We start from the raw sequence: 21,263 nt of genomic DNA, 5'->3' as shown, positions 1-21,263 counted from the left end.
TGAAAGCTCTGAATACAGTTTCTTAACAATAATGTGTGATATAGATGCACTCTGTTCAACTTTTGCTGCAAGAGATCTGAAAATCATTGCAAAATGCTACTATTTTTTTTTTCCAAAGAAGCCTCTGACCTTATCATTATCCTTTCACCCAGGGAGAGCTGGGTTCCATTTCTACTTAGCTCACAAATTAAAATGTACCTTTCTCCTATGGTTCTAATTATCTCCTGCTCTTCCACCAGCAGAGGGGAAATTGCCATAGGGTGGATCACATATGGCTCTGGAGGGAAGGGCTGAATACTGTTCAGTGACACTGTTCCCTTCAATTCCTGAGAAAGCTCTTCCATGGAGATCAGCTCCCACCACCTCACCCCCAACGTGATTTGGATAACAGGAGTGGGAGGAATTTTTCATACCATACTCACCTCTAGAGCTGGCAAATAATGGATTTTCCATTCACTTGTAATTTTTAAACAAAACATTCTGATTTGGGGGGAAATTGCCCCCCCGCCAAATGAACAATTCAGAGAAATTTACATGAATTTGCTAAAGATTTCTGTGCTGCCAAATCTGCATTTGTTGCTGAAAAATGTTTTGATCAAAACATTCACCCAGATCTACTCACCTCTTTGAAGCATAATCCTTCCCTGATTTGTCCATGGAATGTGTAGCTCTCCACCCCTCTCAAGAGGGCCCAATAGCTATCCACCACTATTTGGCCTGTTTCTCATAAACTTTGGAAATGGGAAGAGTGCTGTAAGTGGTAAGGTTTCAGGGTTTACTTAATTTTATTACTACTCTTGGTTTTAGTGTGATTGAAAATAAAGTAAAAATCTGGAGACTCATCTTTCTATTATCAGCTGAAAATAGCTATTTGAGAGGCATATACAAATGAGAAAGGAAAACTAAATAAATTTTTTAGAACCTCAAAAATGTTCAGTTCCAATCTTGTAGAAGTTTGGATAAAATTTATGTAAATTCTGGTTTTATCTGAATCTGTTTGTCCATCCCTACCTGTAGCCCTTATGTTACAGACTTTTTTCTAAATTACGTGCTATCTATGGGTCATGAGAAAAAGTCCTCATAAGTACTATCATAAGATGATGGGTGACACCATAGGGAGCCTATTAAAGACACTCAAATTATACCTATCCAATGCATAAACTAATACAAATGTAGATGGGAGGTAGTCCTAAATGTATACTAATTTACATACTATTCTATAGCCATCTACTGAGGTATATGAGAATGGGTGTAAAAGGTATATGTTTTGGTGGCACAAAGCTGTAGAGTAAAGGGCTCTCTGTCACCACCTCCCAGCACATAGGGCATTATGGAAGTGTGGCCAGTCCATCCCCGTGTGGAAGCAGGGCCAATTAAACCTAGACCATCCCTGACAGGTGTTTGTCTAACCTCTTTTTTAAAAACCTACAGTGACAGGGATTCCACAAGCTCCCTTAGTAACTTATTCCAGTGCTTAACTATCCTTATAATTCCTAATATCTAATCTAAATCTCTTTTGCTGCAGATTATGATGATTACTTATTGCCCTACATTTAGTGGGCATGGATAACAATTGATTGTGGTCATCTTTAAAACAACCTTTAATATTTGAAGATGTTATGAGGTCGTGCCTCAGTCTTCCTTTCTCAAGACTAAATGTGCCCAGTTTTTATAACTTCTCTACATAGGTCATATTTTCCAAATCTTTTATCTTTTTTTGTTCCTCTCCTCTGGTCTCTCTCTCCAATTTGTACACATCTTTTTTAAAGCGTGGTGCCCAGAACTGCACGCAGTGACCCAGCTGAGGCCCCACCAGTGCCATATAGAGAAGGACAATTACCTCCCATGTCTTAGATACTGCACTCCTATAATATACCCAGAATGATATTAGCCTTTTTTGCATAACTGCATCACATTGTTGGCACATAGTGAATTTGTGACCCACTATAACCGCCAGATCCTTTTCAGCAGTATTACCGACTATCCAGTTATTCCTTATTTTATATTTGTACAATTGATTTTTCCTTCTTAAGTGTAATACTTTGCACTTGTCTTTATTGAATTTCATCTTGTGTTTCATCTTGTTTTCCGATCAGTTCTCCAATTTATCAGATTTATTAAATGTCAACAATATATGATTAACTTGCCATAGGATATCTTGATTTTTAAGTGCCTAAAATGTTTTTATTTATATTAATAATTTATTTTTTTCTAAAGTGTTTAGTATTAACTATGTGGCAACCACTTATTACTTCTCTACTTACATTAGGTTCCATCAAACAAAATACAAATATTTAGCATTCACAGTATTTAAAGTTACTCCAATATCTGTAGTATTTTCACTCTATAAGGAACACCACAGATGCATGGTATAGTTAAATACCAATATCAATAAATTGACTTCTATTTATTCTTACTTTTTGCTCTTATTGCAAAAAGAAGCTGTAGGGGTTTCTTTGTGTCATTTTTAAAAATTGGTTCAATAACTTCCTCTCCCTAACCTCCTCTCTCTAGTGTCATTTGCCATGGAGGGCAGATAGGGAAGGTAAAAATAAAGAATGGATTCACCAGGTCTCCTAGGCACTCATAAATACTGTTGCTCCCTAGTCTGCATAGAGAGAAACATGGTCTGTGTTGTGCAGCATCATCACACATCTCACCTCAATCCTGGCCTGGGAAGAACAAGACTGAAATTGATTGCTGAATATACTACAAATTCTTTTGTCTGCTTCCATTATTTGATTGGATTTCTTTAGAATTATATGATATGTTCCCCAAACACTTCTTTTGACATGCTACAGTCACCTGCACTCTCCCATAAGCCTCGTCTCCCTGACAAAAAATTAAGCAACTCAAATTCTGAAAAAGGTGATATTTTCTTCCTTCACAATGCCAGCCGAAAGGCAAATATTTTTATTGAGAATAGGTTTTTTTGCACCAGTCTGCTCTGTAATATCTTCAGTTGGTAACAATATAACTTTTTGGCAACCTTACTTTTTCAGTAAACAGTTCAAAGATAGTTGTGCACAAATATTATAACTTTTTGTATTTATGACTGAAATTCTACCTGAAAATAAAACTCTGAATGAAGTCAAAGGACACCTTGTACTCTGCTGTCCTTGAAGAGTTTTTATAGCACTCTTGTAGCTATTTCAGATGTTAGCAATGAAAGAACCCCTGAAAGCTCTCTCTCTTTTATGAATCTTCTACATTTTTTTTTAGCAGAGAATGAGAACAGAAATGTCCTTAGAGGGCAAATCCAGCAGCACTGAAGGGAGGTGAGGGCACTAATTTTTTAAAGCTGTGATAGAGGTGCTGAATGTTAAAATACGTTTTCTTCATGAACCAGTCACACACTGTTCCTCTAATTCTTAGTGTCGACCAAAAAATAAACACCACTACAAATGTGTAGTCTATGTCCAGTACACCCTGTAATATATTCCTGTCATTTCCTTTCACAAAGGCAGAAGACATTCAGAATTGGCTTAATTACTCAGAGAAAGTTCAAGTACCCTGGAAATGAATGATGGGAGGCTCATTTAGTATGTACCGTGCTCACCTCTTGCGTACTACAGGTCCATGAAACAGTTTGGATAAAATAAGAACGATCCAAGTCTCTGCAAAGATCTTGAACTCGTTTGTTTGCCCTCCAAAACACTCCTCACTTTCTCCGGACCCTCCCCCATCATTACTGAGAATGTTTGCAGGCACTTCTATGGCCTGGTTCTGCTCAGGATAAGAAATACCAAAATATTTTAAAAAAGGAAGGGGTATTACTAGCTCAGCTTGAAGCAAGTAGTTCCAGAAATCTCCCCAATAAAGCCTATTCTCCAAAGTCCCACTCCTCTGTGTTTTGGAAAAGGATGGATAAACTTCTACACATATCTGAACCAAATCCAGAGCTCAGGAAAGTCTGTCAGGCACAGGCCCACATTGGAGGTACAACAGAACCATATTGCCCATGAAGAGAGCTCCAAGAAGCATTGTGAAGGCACAGTGCCATCTGGGGCCACCAGTTATGAGGAGGAGCACATCCACTGCTATACCCTTTAATGGGGTGAAACATGCATCCCTCCACAAAAAGCCAGCTGTGTAGGACAGAGCACAGAGGAACAAGGCCACAGCCTTTTCCTCTGGGATCTGTTTATCTTTACACAACATATGTAATATGAAGGAACAGCATGGACACTGTTGGTTCAAGTAACCATGTTTACTAACTATGTCTATGTATAAGGACTAGCTACATACATACACTGCTACTCTGATGAGGTTCCAGTGGCTTCTGAAACATAGAAGATAGTGAGAACCACCACAAGCTCAAACTATTGAAAGGGATACAACCCAATTCCTATGCACTACACCATGATTTTAGGATTGCAAACCTTGCATTCAAGAAAAGCACAAGGCCTGCAGCTGGAGTGTCTGTGTGTGCCAGTCAAAGAGGCGATCAAGGAGGAGGTTCCGACTTTTTTACCTTCACCCATTGCTACTACTTATCAGGTGTCTAACAGGCAGAGGAGTGGGTAGAGACTTCAAAAGAAGGGGTAATGGATAGCCCAGGAGAGCTTTGCAAAAGTTTTGTATATGGGAGAGAACTGAGTGAATAGAGTGAATGGCAGAAACTTGGTGTATGAAGCCTTCAGAGCAAGAGCTCTACTTTATTCTATGTTCAGTTCCAGTAGGCTCTGCATAACAAGAGCATCACAACATCCCACTTAGACTCTGCCAGGGCAGCTTAGTCCTTAAAAGAAATAGTCCCCAATACCACTGGATAGACAGGCTTGAGTTCAACAGATTTGCTGATGTTGTTGATGGGAAAATGGCAAACCTTAGCTCTTCTGAAGATTTTCATTAATTATTGTACCCTTGTTCTGGTTATTTTTAGAACACTGTTGATACAGTGCAAGAGCAGTATTTTAAAGCTCTACTTAGATAAGGGCATTAGTTGTATGCTTCCAATCATGATTCTTTTTTTCATTTACACCAACATTTGGAAGCTACCTGTATATCTTTTGACGATTTTGCACAGGTTGAGGTACTTTGGGATTGTCAATTAATTGGTCTAAATGGCATTTAAGATAATGTAGATATTTTGGCATAGAAAATTATAATCAATTATAAGAGAGAAAACCATTTTTTAAAAAAAACAAGAAAAACAATTATTTCCCCCCAAATATAGCATGCCAACAAGGCAGGGCCTATTTGCTCAGGGTATTCCATAGCCCTGTGCAGAACTGGAGCTCATTCACCTTCAACATCTGTTCCTTGCCCTTGCCTGTTTCCCTGCGGAAGCAGAAGAGTAATGTCCATAGCCTAATTCCTAGGGAAATCTTAGCCACACTTATGACAACAAAAGTCATAAAACACCAGATTCCAACACTCCATTCCTTAATACAATTATAAATCTTTCTAATGGTACAGCCCAATCAATGGCTGTCCTTGTTATGAAAGCAGGGTGCTCTTTTTTTAAAAGGTGTTACCAAGATGAAGAATGTATAAAATCAATGGGAACACTGGCATCTACTGGATAACTAGCAATCTTCTTGAATCTGTAGAAAGACAAACATTTAGCTTCACTTTATGCTTCTTTGCCCACCCTAAAAATGCTTTAGGCTAGTTTCTTCAATGTACATCTTTTTTTTTCCCTCTTGAGTTCCTCTCAATTGTGCCTTAAATGCTCTCATGCTGCAACTCAAGAGTTACTTTAACAGAAAAGGCAATACTACATGAAACATTAAAGATTACCACTAGGAACTATTTTTATGCCACTCTACACTGTAGTAATAACCTCTCTGCACCTCAGAGATTTCTTGGCTTATTTCTGTCAGTAACAAACAGGTGGCTGTGTCACTGAACCCCAGTTGGGCGAGTTCTAGGAGCAGGCAAGCAGAGTGGTCACTCTGGCCACCAAATTCCATTGGTTTTCCTTTGTTGTCTTTTTTCTCTTCTCTAATGGGCCTATGTTGCTGTTGTTATTTGTTTTGGGGCTCAGCACGTCAGGCTGCTGAATTCTTTTTTCCTCCTGACTGACGGAATGGTAAGGGCTGCTCTTCAAACCCTGTTACCCATCCTGGCACCACTGAATCCTGTGGAAAATCTTTAAAATTCTAAGGACTCTGCTGTTTTCGGAGGCAAACAGCCATTTTGTGTTGAGATGCAGTGTGCTACATAGGAGATACACAAACTGTGCTACCTCAGAAACCTTTTGTTCTTTATTTTGTTGTTCTATTAATGGCTATTAAAATAAAGGCCACAGACTAAAAATAATATCAGGTTAATCTTTGTATATAATAAAATAAGTATTCTGGATTAAAAAGATACAATGGAAAAAGAACAAAAGGATAAAAAAAGAGAACAGGTAGTGGAATGGCTTCTTGAATTAAAAGAAAATAATGGCTACGTAGCTTAAAATACATAATATAGCATAAAAGATACAGCAATACACTAGAAGCTTATTATCCTAACATAGTGATGATACATGCTTTAAAACCCTAATAATTTTATTGTAATAACAAAATATTACTTCTTGAAATATTTCACAAACATTTTTCTTGTGTAAATCTCTTTTACTAGTTTAGAGTACTAGAAATTCACTACTTGAATATTTTGGTGTTATGTGTTTGATGTGCTTGTTCAAAATGCCTATGCTTCCCAGAATTCCACAGAATTGGGCAGTAGATAAATTTCTACTAATCTTTTTGGCACATTTTAAATAAATAGTTACTGGTAAATTAAAAAGAAATCGGTCTTTTATTGCAGATAATTGCATTCTCATGTGAGCCTTAAAGTTGGAACACAAACATATCCGCCTTAAATCTTTATTTATAGCAGTTAAAAAATATCATGCAACAAAATATCATTATATAGCATGACACAAGAAGATGTCACACCTACTGAGAATTGCCTTATTTTGGCAACAGCATATTGCATTATTTGACAATAAAGTGCTGTTTAGCTTCAGCAAAATCTTTGCTCAGTTTCATGCTATCACTTACAAGAAACAGAATTTGGACTCACCTAGGCAGTTTCTCACCCTCTTTGCCACTTAGGTCAATGAGAATTAGAAGAGGGCATTGTTTTGCATAATTGTTTGTCATTTCCTGGATGCTAGAGATTCCCAGATAGCCTACCATCCAGGCAGGAACTAAGAGGATCTACCAATGGATGCAACAGAACCAGCCCTAGCTCAAGAAAAAGGTATCCAAGTTGCTTCCTGGCTCTAGGATCAATATGGCCCACATAGCCACAGACAGCATTTTACAAGTTATGGGCAAAATTGTGATACTTCTTGGACCTGCAAATGTGTAACTTGACTAACCCAGATCCAAGGAATGGGATGAGAACACACTTCCCATTGTGGGGCCAGCCCTATTGCTTCTTTTTGCCTGGCAGTGTGATCTCCAAGAGTAACTCTTCTCTCTGTATTGAAGAGTCAGGCTCCCTAGTGCTTCATCTTCTCTCTCTGTGGCCAAATTATGGACTACATAAAAAAGGATTGAATTGGGTAAATGGACTGGTTCTTAAATAGGGGTTCAAATATTTCCCAAACATTTGTACCTAAAAAAATGAAATTTGAAGCCAAATATCAGCGTACTAGCCCACCCCAATATTTGCTTTATTTATAGTTTGTGTTCCACAATAACAGGTTCAGAATAATAATAAATAAAATCCAAGATTGCAACTATTAACATGAGAAGTGGAAAGTAAGTCAGATGTTCCCCACTATAGATGAGTTTTTAGTCAAGTACTTTATGGCCTCAGATTATAGGAATGCTGATAATCAGGAACATTTTTACTTGAACTTTCTAACTGTGTTTGTTTCATTATTTTTATTCTCCATTTAACAAAAAAAAATCAATATATTCAAATGATGCCTGCTCTTGTAATTGAGGGCTACTGAAAAAGCAAAGACTCCAGAGACAAAGCTGGAAATCAATATTTAAGAGGATTTAAGCCAAGAGCAATGTGGGCTACCATTGTCAACAGCAACAAGGTGCCTTGTATTTCTTCAGCATGGTTGGGTGTGCTACCTCTTTATCCTTGAGCCTGGCAATGTCACTTTGTTAGAATGAGATTGGATTTAATCTAATTTATTACTCCATTTTCTAGGTACGTGATCCCTTGCTCATATATGTTCTTTTAATCTTTATTCTAGCAGGTTAGAACAGTGACATTTTTTTTCCTGCTTAAGCGGTATATATCTGCCTGTGTGTGTGTATATGTATGTATATGCGTGCACACACACACTTTTATATTTAATACCTCTGTACCCTCCAAATATTAACTGATTTGTAATGAACCACCAGAAAAGACTTCATATACTACAGTAGAACCTCAGCATTACAAATTGATCAGTCAACCACACACTTTACTTGGAACCAGAAGTACACAGTCAGGCAGCAGTAAAAACAAAAAACAAACAAACAATAAGCAAATACAGTAGATTACTGTGTTAAACTACTAAAAATAAAGGGAAAGTTTTAAAAAATTGGCAAGGTAAGGAAACTGTTTGTGTTTGTTTTGTTTAAATTAAGATAGTTAAGAGTAGCATTTTAATTCTGCATAGTAAAGTTTCAAAGCTGCATTAAGTCAATATTCAGTTGTAAACTTCTGAAAGAACAATTATAATGTTTTATTCAGAGTTACAAACAACCTCCATTCCCAAAGTGTTCGTAAACTCTGAGGTTCTACTGTATAGGTTTTATAGGGTTTAGGAAACATGCATCAGCCAGGTGTACATTCTTAGACACTTGGAGTTGAACTAGCTCTGCATAACAACAGCTGTACCATGCAAAGTTCCCAAGGTGTACATAATATAGTACTTATGCAAGTTCAGGAAGTCTGCATCCCGCTACTATGGATATCCTAAACCCCATAAAAGCTGGTATAAATATTTAAGAACTACGTGATGTTGATTATGTGCATACAAATCCCCTTTTTTATAACAAAATCTCTCTTCCCAATCTTCCCCAAGGCAGCAGTCCCCCGCAAAACCAGTGGACACATTTGGAGTTTTATGATAATTATGCAGATGTCATCCGGGGGGAAAAAGTTTGAATTTGTTGAGAATGGGGGGAATCAATTTTGCTGAACCTTTAAGACTCCTGAAACCTTTTTGTTCTCTTTACATCAAATTTCTAGAAAGAAATTTCAGATTATGTAAAGAGTCAGGCAAAGTTGTTTAAGCTTGACAAAGTTGATCTAGGGCTCCGACAAATAGTCAGGCTCATCAAAGAAGGTTAACTTTATCCTTAACTCTGGGGAGATTAGCTTCTCATTACAATAAAAACATTCATTCTTTAGCAAAAGACCTGTTCTACATAAGATATTATCAATTAACCAAATTAAACTCAATGCACAAGATTTATCTTTGCAAATTGATTAATTAGAGTTAATATTTTCAATGACAAGGCACATTAAAAATAAATGTTACATAGACATTAAGAGTAGTAATAGTTTTTTTTTTTTCAAACTGATATTGTCACAAAACTATATTTTTGTAGTGGTGGCGCCTAGATAGTTTTTGCAACTGTTCGTACCACATTTTGCATCCATTTTTCTAAGTCACTAATAAACTACTAAGTGTTAAATATGTGCAAGATGAGCATCGAGAGCAACATATAAAGTATGCCCATATATCAATGCTGCCTTTTTTTTCAGCCACCACCCTGCCTGGCTCAATATTAACAAGTATTTATATGAAGAATGGTGCATTTTCAATGCTTAAAAAATAGCAGTATCCAGAGTGCACAGGGGATGTACACTCCCTCCACGTGCCACAGTTCATCTCCCCAGGAAATGGAATCACGGTGAGATAAAGTGGGTGAAGTAACATCTGTTATTGGACCAACTTCTGTTGGTCAGAGATACAAGCTTTCGACCCTTGAACTATGAGTTAACTACTTATGCTAAACAATCTGTTCCATCTTGTATTTAGCTCTGACATTCTGAGAAAGTTTCCCAGACCAGCGGTTTCCCAGACCAGAACTCTGTGTAAGCTCAAAAGCTTGTCTCTCTCACCAACAGAAGTTGGCCCAGTAAAAGATATTACCTCACCCACTTTGTCTTTCTACTATCCTGGGACCAACATGGGTACAACACCACTACATAAACAATGGATTCCAGAGTCTGTTTCAGAGGTCCAGTGCAGAAAAAGGGCAAGTGTTTGCCCTGATAGTTAATAGAGCCATATGAACTGATTCTAATAAACCAGCTGTAGTAAGACAAGTTAGCTAAACAGATGACCCAATTCTTATCTCTCAAGTAGGTTGCATATTATCTTTTTTCTACAGTTCTTTTAATGTTAGTCTGCCTTGTTTATAACATTTTCTGTAACCATGGTGCTATAAGTAGAGAAAATAAAATTTTTAACGGATCGCTTGTATGTATTAAAAGTGTGTATTTTTCTTGCCCAGAGTGATAATAAAATAAAGTAGCAGAGCTGAAAACTTTGTTTTCTCTGTCAATGTAGCTATATTGCAAGTCTCTCACTCAAAAATAACATTTAAAACTCTTTAAAAACAGATTACCTGTGCAATACCAAGATGCATAACACAGAACATCTAGATCAGTAATGTGGAACCATTTTTCTTTTTCTTCCCAATCATATTATAGTACCTGTTCTCCTATATTATAAATCTCACATAAACAGAAACTGTTATTTATCAACTACTGCTTTCAAAACTGCCGAGATTACAAAATATTTTCAATGCAGCTGGAGGGACCAAAAAGTTTCTTTTCAGTGGTTAATATTTCAAATTCTGTCACATCAGCCCTGCTTCTGAAACTTGTTATCCCCATTGCTATCAACTAGCTGTGAACTCTGAGAAAGTAAATATGAAATAAATAAATAAATAAATCAAACAAAATATTTTAGTCCAGAAAGTGCATTTCCCCAGTCAGTACTTTTGTGAGTTTTAAAACATATTTATCTCCTGAAAAGAAACCAAGAGGTCCCCTTTTTTACATTTGTTGTTGTTTATTATTCTTCCTATAACAGTACTTAGGAGGCCCCAAACCAGATCATGGATGCATTGTGCAAGGTGCAGTATCTATACATAGTAAAAGAGACTTGCTGATACAACGAGCTTTGGTCTAAACAGAAAAGACAGGAAAGGGTGAGGGAAAGTTTGCAGAGGGGAACTGTTGCATAGAGAGTTTTGCCCAAGATCACAAGGGAAGTCTGTTGCAAAGCCTGGAACTGAACTCAGAGAACCCAAATCTCCATTCACTACATTAATAATCATTTTGTAGTTACCCTTGACAGTTTATGGAATCAATCCATGTTGATTTCAGTAGTGAATTTACATAGAAAAATGGAATACTCTAAGAAAACTGCATATGAACCATTCATGAATACATAAATAATGTATTTGTGAATGGTGCCAAGCTGACAGCTGCGGAGAATGAAGCCCTCTATTTATCTAAAGAAACAGGCTCAGCATGGGCCACAGCAGTGTAGGCTTTCTAGCACTTTTATGTGACCAGCCATAACAGTGAGAGGGTAGTTAGTTTCCATGATTCAGTGTTGGTGTATGACATCCATCGTTGGTAGTCTTAACAACTAATGCTAACTGTGGCAATTACTCTTTGGACACAATTTATTTCCTATATGCCATATTAGATCAGGGGTCGGCAACCTCTGGCATGCGGCTCGCCAGGGTAAGCACCCTGGCAGGCCGGGCCAGTTTGTTTACCTGCTGCATTTGTAGGTTCAGCCTATCGTGGCTCCCACTGGCCACAGTTCGCCGCACATCTCTCGGCCTGCGCTGCTTCCCGCAGCCCCCATTGGCCTGGGACAGATTGATGTGGTTGCATGAAGTAAATGATGCTACTCCAGTTTACACTAGCTGAGGTGCTCTCGGTCTCTCTCACTCTCTCTCTCTCTCTCTGTGACTTCAGGCAACCAACATTTTTCCTCCAAGTAAAGATCTCAAGTTCATCTCCTCATTATCCAGAGGATTTTCTCTGTTGGGGCTTTAGCCTAAGTATCTGGTAGGGATGGGCATAACTTGTGGAGGTTGAGGTTTTGCAAACATCCCTATTTGATAACACCTTTTTTTCCTGTAATTTAAGCCAATGTCCTACAACCACCCACAACACTTCCCCCAGAACAATTCCATTAAGACCCAATTCTGCAAGATACTGAAGCATATAATTAATCCCATTTACTTCAATAGGACTCTACCCACACTGGTAATGTTACATATTTACCTAATTTACAGAATCAGTACCTAAAAACCAAAACAGACATTTTTTCTAAACACTATTCATTATGGCTGGAACACAATGCTGTTTTTCTTCCTCCCACCAAAATAAATGAGCTCCAACATTCACTAATATACTGTTACTGTTAGTCTACCAGTTGAACCTCTTGCCCCTAATCTTTATTCCCTTTACAAAAATAAATCCAAAGCCAGTCAGTTTTGCACTCTGAACCATCATTCATGCTATATTTCTCTTTCTACCTCCCTTCTTTTCTTTTCCTGTTCACCTGCCCTGGCTCTCCTGAACTTTATTGTTTAAATTAGAAATAAAATTGAACATGTGATGTCTGAGATTATCCTCTTACTGAATCACTCATCCATTATGTCACCAACCTAATCAAAGATTTTCCAAAAAACAAGGAGGGTTAGACTCAGGATCTGCAGAAACCCAGAGAAGGCTACTGCTGACTGCAGATTGCAGGGCCGGCTCTGGCTTTTATGCCGCCCCAGGCAAAAAAGCCTCCGGCTGCCCCTCCCGCCCCCGCCCAGTGCGGCAGGGGAGGGCGCGGGGGGGAGGGCGGCGGGAGACCCGGGGGGAGGGCGGCGAGCCCCAGCCGGGGCTCTGCTCTCCCCAGCGGCCAGAGTGCCTGGGAGAGGGCGGCGAATCCTGGCCGGGGCTCCGCTCTCCCCAGCGGCCGGGGGGACGGCGCCGGGCAGGAGTGCGGCCGGAGCCCTGGGAGGAGGGCGGAGTGCCCGGCCAGGGCTCCGCTCTCCCCAGCGACCGGAGCTGGAGCGCCGCACTGCGCCGCCCCCCTCCAGGTGCCGCCCCAAGCACAAGCTTGGTGGGCTGGTGCCTGGAGCCGGCCCTGGCAGATTGCCAAGCAGAAGTTTCCTAGGTTTTCTACAAATGATGTGTATGCTGAAATGGTGGCCACAAACTTAGGACTGGAGGGAGAAGCATGAGGGCCTGCAGAGTCATGCAGAGGATGTGAGAAAACATTTGTAGCCAGAAGCACCTTTGCCCTGCTAGCTATGGATGAGAAGATTCCCATTACAACTGCTATTTCCCATTGAAGGAGACAAAAGTACCTTTTGGTACTTGTTGGGATTAACTACAGACAGATTGCAGGTATGAATAAGGTGATGACTAGTGTTCAGCAAACAGTTAATACAATTAATTTAGCTGTCTCTTCTGCTTTTGAAATATCCATAAGATCACAATGTTCCAATTCTTTGTTATTAAATTAATAGGTTTTTCTAAAGTGTTGGTTTTAAGAACAAAAATCATCACAGGTATTTGAAATGTAAGCTGTATAGCTTAATTGTGAGTGGTCAAATAAGCCTCACTGTATTCTTTCTGTGCCCTAATTATATAAATGTGCAAGCATTCCCAGCATCAATGTTCATGTGTGCAAATGTGAACCTCCATTACTATGCAAACACTTGGGGCTTGTCTATACTTACCGCGCTGGTTCGGCGGCAGGCAATCGAACTTCTGGGTTCGATTTATCGCGTCTAGTCTGGACGCGATAAATCGAACTCAGAAGTGCTCCCTATCGACTCCGGTAATCCTGCTCGCCGCGAGGAGTACGCGGAGTCGACGGGGGAGCCTGCCTGCCGGGTCTGGACGTCGGTAAGTTCGAACTAAGGTATGTCGACTTCAGCTACGTTATTCACGTAGCTGAAGTTGCGTACCTTAGTTCGATTTGGGGGTTTAGTGTAGACCAAGCCTTGGACAGTAGAGCTTGATCATCCAGATGGTCACAGAGTAAACACAAAAAGAGTATGAGCACAGGCAAAGCAAATGAATTTGTGCAAATACTGCAGAATATTTTTTTCATTATTCTCCCAGAACTAGGGGTAATGATTCCAATGCTCATCTTTCTCATGCTTCCCTGTGTAATTGGAATTATCAGTACTTCATATGCTATAGTGAGAGGCAAGCTCTCCTGTCAGCAGCCAGCTATCTAGTAACACTGGTCTACAATTTTTGAGAAGTCGTCTGCTTCAGATATAAAATGTGCTATTTATTATGTATTTTGATGTGCTGAATTCAAATATGACAATTAAAACAACTGATTGGCTACTGTTTCTAAGATATTTAAGTTTTTATATTTTGTGTCTATGTATATTGTGTAGATAATAGAGTTTTAATAATAAATTGTAAACCTAGGTCTTTTCATGTGTTTATGGTTGATTTACATGATAATATTTCACCTGTCCTGTTTATGTAACACTTTAAAAATTAGCAAAAGGGCTATATAAATAAAATGTATTATGAAACAAAAGGCAAAAAACTATTCTGTACATAGTTTAGTCCTATTCAGTGTCTACTCGGCGCTTCTTGGCTTGTCTCTTGTATTCATTAAATGGAGCATCTCTTGTCACTGTCCAGCAATAGTCTGCAAGCATTGATGGGCTCCATTTGCCCTGATAGCGTTTCTCCATTGTTGCAATGTCCTGGTGAAATCGCTCGCCGTGCTCATCGCTCACTGCTCCGCAGTTCGGTGGAAAAAAATCTAGATGAGAGTGCACAAAATGTATCTTTAGTGACATGTTACGACCAAGGCTTTTGTACGCCAAGAGGAGGTTTTCCACCAACAACCTGTAGTTGTCTGCCTTGTTGTTTCGGAGAAAATTTATTGCCACTAACTGGAAGGCTTTCCATGCTGTCTTTTCCTTGCCACACAGTGCATAATCAAATGCATCATCTTGAAGAAGTTCACGAATCTGAGGACCAACAAAGACACCTTCCTTTATCTAGCTTCACTTAACCTTGGGAAATTTTCCACGGAGGTACTTGAAAGCTGTTTGTGTTTTGTCAATGGCCTTGACAAAGTTCTTCATCAGACCCAGCTTGATGTGTAAGGGTGGTAACAAAATGTTCCTTGATTCAACAAGTGGTGGATGCTGAAGACTTTTCCTCCCAGGCTCCAATGACTGTCGGAGTGGCCAATCTTTCTTGATGTAGTGGGAATCTCTTGCACGACTATCCCATTCGCAGAGAAAACAGCAGTACTTTGTGTATCCAATCTGCAGACCAAGCAAGAGAGCAACAACCTTCAAATCACCACAAAGCTGCCACTGATGTTGGTCATAGTTTATGCACCTCAAAAGTTGCATAGGTTTCCTTCATATGGACTGCATGACCAACTGGAATTGATGGCAAAACATCGCCATTATGCAGTAAAACAGCTTTAAGACTCATCTTCGATGAATCAATGAACAGTCTCAACTCATCTGGATCGTGAACGATGTTGAGGGCTGCCATCACACCATCGATGTTGTTGCAGGCTACAAGATCACCTTCCATGAAGAAGAATGGGACAAGATCCTTTTGACGGTCACGAAACATGGAAACCCTAACATCACCTGCCAGGAGATTCCACTGCTGTAGTCTGGAGCCCAACAGCTCTGCCTTACTCTTGGGTAGTTCCAAATCCCTGACAAGGTCATTCAGTTCACCTTGTGTTATGAGGTGTGGTTCAGAGGAGGAGGATGGGAGAAAATGTGGGTCCTGTGACATTGATGGTTCAGGACCAGAAGTTTCATCCACTTCCTCTTCCTCGTCTGACTCAAGTGAGAATGATTCTGCTGCATCAGGAACCGGAAGTGCTTCTCTTTGGGGTACTGGGCGTATAGCTGATGGAATGTTTGGATAATGCACACTCCACTTTTTCTTCTTTGACACACCTTTCCCAACTGGAGGCACCATGCAGAAGTAACAATTGCTGGTATGATCTGTTGGCTCTCTCCAAATCATTGGCACTGCAAAAGGCATAGATTTCCTTTTCCTGTTCAACCACTGGCGAAGATTTGTTGCACAAGTGATAGACTTTCTTAACCAGAGTGGTTATTCTGCGCTTTTGTGATGCAAAAGTCACTTCACCACAAACATAGCAGAAGTTATCTGCACTGTTCACACAAGTACGAGGCATCTCTGCTCACAGAAATGTGTCCCTTTGTAAAATCAAACACTGACAAATAAGAGATCACGACACTGTATGATTTCTAGAGCTGATATACGACAATTTGTTCAGCAGAGTGATGTAAGCTTCATTATGATTGCATCATCCATGACTTCTAGGATGCAATTCATATCATGAATGATGCAATACCGGCTTCAGATTGCCTCATTCATTGTTTTGCCTAAAAAGCAAGTACTGTCCAAACCCAGTCATAGATTTATTCATAGATCCAGTCAAAGATGTATTTTAGTCATTTCTGGTTTAAATTGAGATCCCTTCCCTTTATAACTCACTTATCCTCCGCCATTCCCAAGTCAAGGGTCGTATATATACTGACCCAATAGCATATCTTGAAAACTAGAGCCAATCAACAATTTTAAGCATCATTTTCGTTCTCAGTGACCCAGAATTAGTAAAGTTTGACTACATTTATTTCAGAAGCATTTTGGCTGTAGAGCAGTGTAATTAGTAAGTGATTAAAAATACAAAAAAGAAAAACTACTCCAAAATCATGGATGTTATGTTTTTTGACGATGGCAATAATCTCACAATTGTAATGCTCATACATTAGCAAATCATTAGCCTTATCAGTGAAAAACATCTTTGCTTTATTCAGAAATTTTCAGCTGAAACATGATTTCAGTAAAATGAACACCTGTTGAAAAATCCAGACCTTGAATGACAGAATATTGTATGGGCTATGGGTGAAAGGAAAAGCACTTTTTCAATGTTCATTTTTGCAGGGCAAGCACCTGTGTTGCTCAATAGACAGAGCAGCAGGTGAAGCAGAACCACCAGCAGCATATAAACTGCTCTTGAGAAATGGCAGTGAGTGCATGACTCAGTTGACTCTTGGGAAGATTGTAGAACAAGAAAATAAGTGCTGTCAGATTCACCCCAAAGCCCTTTTGCTTAATGCCATGACAGATAAAATGGTGATTCTTGACTTATCACCCTTCTCGGATGTGGAGGGAGAGGCTTTCCAAAAACCTCTTGTGGAGAAAGCACAATGATAGCAGATGCTTCATGCCCTTTCTCTCTAAGGCTGTCCCATGTTTGTCAGAACAGTGCTGTCTGCATGACCAGCTGGGAGGGCAGTACGATTCACCTAAGTGCATACATAGGACTTGGGGATAACCTCAAGAGTAGCCATGAGTTCTATTTGGCAGGAGAGGAGCAAGAGTCCGTATGGCACATTGTGAATTTGTTACTTTATGGAACATTTCACACAGATAGCTCAGTGTAAAAAAAGGGCATGTGTAACTGTTCTGATAACTGTATATTATATTTAGATTTAATTAGCTCAAGAAACAACTTCTTATGACTCTAAAAAGTTCAAGTAAATTTTCAGTTGATAAATATTCAGGAAAGTGAATCTTGTGAATATTCATACTAAGGTTCATGTGAAATTTTGCACAACTCGTCTTGAAATTACTGAGGGTGTTTTTTTTTTTAACCATTTATAAAGATGTAGTCATCCAGTTAGGCAGCAATAAAGGTATTATTTAAACCTAGGTCACCAAAGAGTTACGTATTCATGTGTTCTCTAAGTGAAGAGCCTAAAAACAAGTCATGGGCTAGGATATATTCACAGATGGTTAAGTCAATTTTGAATAACTAAAAAACTAATTGTAAAAATCAAAGCTTGTTCAAAGATAATTTAGAAACAAGAAAATTCATCAAAAACTTATTCACTATGAAAAGTTCACTTAATTCTAAACATAGGATATATATGACCATGACTAAATAGTGGAAGAAGAGCACTCAGAGGACAATATTCTAATGTAGACATCTGAAGGGTGAGGTAATGGAGAATTCAGTGGTAATATGACTTCTAAATTGTGAAGCTTTATACTTCTATATGGAGTTGCCACTTTATCACCACAGTGGAGGATGAGGAAATGAGAATTTGCATTCCATAAATGTAATCTGAATTGATCTTGAGTTTCAGATTGTACATGACCTTTTCTGTGTTAAATTACCACATTGTGAAAATTAGTTTATAATACACGGCGGATTTGTCACAAATAGCTATTCAATAATATCAAAGCATCTTACAAACATTATAGAAAGGCTACAACAACAAAAGTTTGCTTCTTTCCCTCCATTACCTGTGTGCCTAGATTGTTCCTGTTTCTTCTTTTACCCTATTATATATTGACCTTGCTTTTCCATTGAGATATTCATATTTCTGCAGTAAAGCTAAGATTAAGAAATGCATCTTGAAAGTCGACTAGTATCACCAAATAGTATTGTTGATACACTTCTTCATTTGATAAAATATTTCCCAGATACTTTAGCTCATGGTATAAATATATTTGTGTAATAGTGTCTTTTTTATTTATTTATTTATTTATTTATTTGGATTATGCTTATTCATTAACCACACAATAATTTTATGTATGCAAGCCAACCTACATGATGCTTTACATTTCTTAACTCTGGATGTGTCTTATTTGTTGATTGGTCATAGCTAAGACAAAAGCCACTGAAATTGGAAAAGAGGCTGTTGAAGTTACTATTGATAAAATTTATTACACTGCTCTACAGCCAAAATGCTTCTGAAATAAATGTAGTCAAACTTTACTAATTCTGGGTCACTGAGAACGAAAATGATGCTTAAAATTGTTGATTGCCTCTAGTTTTCAGCATATGCTATTGGATCAGTATATACGACCCTTGACTTGGGAATGGCGGAGGATAAGTGAGTTATAAAGGGAAGGGATCTCAATTTAAACCAGAAATGACTAAAATACATCTTTGACTGGATCTATGAATAAATCTATGACTGGGTTTGGACAGTACTTGCTTTTTAGGCAAAACAATGAATGATGCAATCTGAAGCTGCTATTGCGTCATACATGATATGAACTGCATCATGTTATTCCTAGAAGTCATGGACGATGCAATCATAACGAAGCTTACATCACTCTGCTGAACAAATTGTCGTATATCAGCTCTAGAAATCATACAGTGTCATGCTCTCTTATTTGTCAGTGTGTGATTTTGCAAAGGGACACATTTCTGTTTAGCCAAAGTGAGCAGAGATGCCTCGTACTTGTGTGAACAGTGCAGATAACTTCTGCTATGTTTGTGGTGAAGTGACTTTTGCATCACAAAAGCGCAGTATAACCACTATGGTTAAGAAAGCCTATCACCTTTATTTTGGCTGCAAAATTGGAGATCAGGACAAGAGGTGGGCCCCACACATATGCTGCAACACTTGTGCAACAAATCTTTTCCAGTGGTTGAACAGGAAAAGGAAATCTATGCCTTTTGCAGTGCCAATGATGTGGAGAGAGCCAACAGATCATACCAGCAATTATTACTTCTGCATGGTGCCTCCAGTTGGAAAGGTGTGTCAAAGAAGAAAAAGTGGAGTGTGCATTATCCAAACATTCCATCAGCTATACGCCCATTACCCCACGGAGAAGGACTGCCGGTTCCTGATGCAGCAGAATCATTCTCACTTGAGTCAGACGAGGAAGAGGAAAAGGATGAAACTTCTGGTCCTGAACCATCAATGTCACAGGACCCACATTTTCTCCCATCCTCCTCCTCTGAACCACACCTCATAACACAAGGTGAACTGAATGACCTTGTCAGGGATTTGGAACTACCCAAGTGTAAGGCAGAGCTGTTGGGCTCCAGACTACAGCAGTGGAATCTCCTGGCAGGTGATGTTAGGGTTTCCATGTTCCGTGACCGTCAAAAGGATCTTGTCCCATTCTTCTTCATGGAAGGTGATCTTGTAGCCTGCAACAACATCGATGGTGTGATGGCAGCCCTCAACATCGTTCACGATCCAGATGAGTGGAGACTGTTCATTGATTCATCCAAGATGAGTCTTAAACCTGTTTTACTGCATAATGGCAATGTTTTGCCATCAATTCCAGTTGGTCATGCAGTCCATATGAAGGAAACCTATGCAACTTTTGAGGTGCATAAACTATGACCAACATCAGTGGCAGCATTGTGGTGATTTGAAGGTTGTTGCTCTCTTGCTTGGTCTGCAGATTGGATACACAAAGTACTGCTGTTTTCTCTGTGAATGGGATAGTCGTGCAAGAGATTCCCACTACATCAAGAAAGATTGGCCACTCCAACAGTCATTTGAGCCTGGGAGGAAAAGTCTTCAGCATCCACCACTTGTTGAATCAAGGAAGATTTTGTTACCACCCTTACACATCAAGCTGGGTCTGATGAAGAACTTTGTCAAGGCTATTGACAAAACACAAGCAGCTTTCAAGTACCTCCGTGGAAAATTTCCAAGGTTAAGTGAAGCTAAGATAAAGCAAGGTGTCTTTGTTGGTCCTCAGATTCGTGAACTTCTTTGAGATGATGCATTTGACCATGTACTGCGTGGCAAGGAAAAGATGGCATGGAAAGCCTTCCAGTTAGTGGCAATAAATTTTCTCAGAAACAACGAGGCAGACAACTACAGGTTGTTGGTGGAAAACCTCCTCAAGGCATACAAAAGCCTTGGTTGCAACATGTCACTAAAGATACATTTTGTGCACTCTCATCTAGATTTTTTTCCACCGAACTGCGGAGCAGTGAGCGACAAGCACGGCGAGCGATTTCACCAGGACATTGCAACAATGGAGAAACGCTATCAGGGCAAATGGAGCCCATCAATGCTTGCAGACTATTGCTGGACAGTGACAAGGGATGCTCCATTTAATGTATACAAGAGACAAGCCAAGAAGTGCCGAGTAGACACTGAATAGGACTAAACTATTTACAGAATAGTTTTTTGCCTTTTGTTTCATAATATTTTTTATTATGTATTTATTTATAAAAATTTTATTTATATAACCCTTTTGCTGATTTTTAAAGTGTTACATAAACAGGACAGGTGAAATATTATAATGTAAAGCAACCATAAACACATGAAAAGACTTAGGTTTACAATTTATGATTAAAACTCTACTATCTACACAATATACATAGACATAAAATGTAAAAACTTAATTATCTTAGAAACAATAGCCAATCAGTTGTTTTAATTGTCATATTTGCATTCAGCACTTCAAAATACATAATAAATAGCACATTTTATCTCTGAAGCAGACGACATCTCAAAAAT

The sequence above is a fragment of the Malaclemys terrapin genome, chromosome 5, assembly GCF_027887155.1.
Source record: "Malaclemys terrapin pileata isolate rMalTer1 chromosome 5, rMalTer1.hap1, whole genome shotgun sequence".
NCBI classification, from domain to species: domain Eukaryota; kingdom Metazoa; phylum Chordata; order Testudines; family Emydidae; genus Malaclemys; species Malaclemys terrapin.
This window is presented reverse-complemented; position numbering follows the sequence as displayed.